Here is a 2,449-nt window from a genome sequence, read left to right on the forward strand (position 1 = left end):
CCAGCTCAAAGTATATATTTATTTTTTGTTATTGTGTGCACAGCACTAAGTGCTTATTTTCTTACAAGGGTGTTTAATGCCACTACGCACAGCATGAGACAAAACGGAAGTGCTTGCTAATGCCTGCCTCCACACTCCTGAGGGGCAAATTTTAAACTCAAGGAAACTGAGGTTCGCCTCATTTTACAACTGCCGTAATATTTGATCCACTGGACTTTTTGAGTACGTCCTTGTCCAAGAGGGCACCAGATGTTCTGACGAACAAAATGACAATACTGTAAGCACTGATCAAGAAAATGGGTAAAACTCAGCAGATGATTTTTTCTCATGATGGGCTGCGGGTGCCACTGTAGGCAGTGGCAGTAGCGCCAATGGCTCTGCTGATGCCAGGAAGGAAAAAAGGAGGAAAAAAAGAAAATGGATAAAATTGTTATTTGGGGCCACAAATGATAGTGACTGGGGCAGAGTTCAACAATCTGCTTATAGTCTTGAAGCCAAGGGACAATGATGTGCCACTCTTTAATGTCAGACTGCAGGCAGATATGCTGGGGACCTTGGAAACGGAAATGGTATTGTCATATTATGTTAAGGATTAGTTATTTAGATTAGTTATTGGATCTCAGACCCAATGATCCCTTTAATAACAAATATTCAGTAGCCCTCCTGTACTAACCTGAAATGAAACCCATAGGGGATACCACATGCATAATTGTAAAAATAAAAAAATCAACATAATACCCTGTCAGAAAGGACAAATAAAGAGAAAGTAATGTATACTAAATTAACATGCACTTCAAAATGGAAACTCTCAGGCATGGCAATCCTAGAAGACAAAATAAGGTAGCTCAATGCTTACACTATCATAGTATTAGTGTGAGTGACAGCTCAAGGCCAAGACTGACACAGTGGGCTTTAGTGGCAACTCAAATGACGAAATCAGTACTGCCCATGGTGCTATGACTTCCCAACATGGTGAACAACTTTGGGAAAGTTCTAAGCAAAACTAAAGGCAAGTATCCTTCAACTTATACTGTGTTTGCATTCTTAGAAAATTAGGTGTTTATTTCACCTACGTGACAGTTCAGCAGGATATCTGAAGGTCATTCACAACATGGGATGATGTTCAGTTCTAGCATCTCCAGCCCGACCCTTTAAATGTCAACAGTGCTCCCCAATCATTGTGACAACAACAAAAAAAATGCCACCATGGATTTCTTAAATCCACCCCTACCCCAGGACAATACCACCTCCCATTTAGTACCCCTGATTTAGAGTAAAATCTTTAATTTGCAGAAGCATTTTTTAAATCGTAAGATACATCACTCATAAAATAACCCACAGCCTCAGCAATTCCCCCAACTGTGACTTGCATTCCCTCACATTAAAAAAAAAAATTGATGTTGGATTTTACAATCCCACCAAAAAGGAGTTTCCCAAGATCTGAGCCAGTTAGATCATCAAGAGAGTCAATAAATAATATTACGTAGCACTTTTTATTTTTTTTATTTTTATTTTTTTAAAATTTTTTTTATTATATTATGTTAGTCACCATACAGTACGTCCCTGGTTTCTTTTTTTTTTTTTTTTAAAGATTTTATTTATTTATTTGACAGAGATAGAGACAGCCAGTGAGAGAGGGAACACAGGCAGGAGGAGTGGGAGAGGAAGAAGCAGGCTCATAGTGGAGGAGCCTGATGTGGGGCTCGATCCCACAACGCCGGGATCACGCCCTGAGTCGAAGGCAGACACTTAACTGCTGTGCCACCCAGGTGCCCCCATCCCTGGTTTCTGATGTAAAGTTCCATGATTCATTAGTTGTGTATAACACCCAGTGCACCATGCAATGCATGCCCTTCTTACTACCCATCACCAGCCTATCCCATTCTCCCACCCCCTCCCCTCTGAAGCCCTCAGTTTGTTTCCCAGAGTCCATAGTCTCTCATGCTTCATTCCCCCTTCTGATTACCCCCCCTTTCTTTATCCCTTTCTTCCCCTACCCATCTTCCTAGTTCTTATGTTCCATAGATGAGAGAAATCATATGATAATTGTCTTTCTCTGCTTGACTTATTTCACTTAGCATTATCTCCTCCAGTCCTGTCCATGTTGCAGCAAATGTTGAGAACTCGTTCTTTCTGATAGCTGAGTAATATTCCATTGTATATATGGACCACAACTTCTTAATCCAGTCATCTGTTGAAGGGCATCTCGGTTCCTTCCACGATTTAGCTATTGTGGACAATGCTGCTATGAACATTGGGGTGCATATGGCCCTCCTCTTCACTACGTCTGTATCTTTGGGGTAAATACCCAGTGTTGCAAAGGCTGGGTCATAGGGTAGCTCAATTTTTAACTTTTTAAGGGACCTCCACACTGTTTTCCAGAGTGCCTGTACCAACTTGCATTCCCACCAACAATGTAGGAGGGATCCCCTTTCTCCACATCCTCTCC

The 2,449-nt window shown here is 41.3% G+C and overlaps 1 non-coding gene across 1 annotated transcript; it reads left to right on the forward strand.

Annotated features, from left to right (window-relative positions):
* The first annotated feature begins 309 nt into the window (after positions 1 to 309).
* Positions 310 to 393, forward strand: LOC121103862. The gene has a single exon (XR_005836152.1). It is a non-coding gene; the product is annotated as a small nucleolar RNA SNORD35 (small nucleolar RNA).
* Positions 394 to 2,449: the final 2,056 nt, after the last annotated feature.

The sequence above is a fragment of the Ursus maritimus genome, assembly GCF_017311325.1.
Source record: "Ursus maritimus isolate PB19 chromosome X unlocalized genomic scaffold, ASM1731132v1 scaffold_X1, whole genome shotgun sequence".
NCBI classification, from domain to species: Eukaryota; Metazoa; Chordata; class Mammalia; order Carnivora; family Ursidae; genus Ursus; species Ursus maritimus.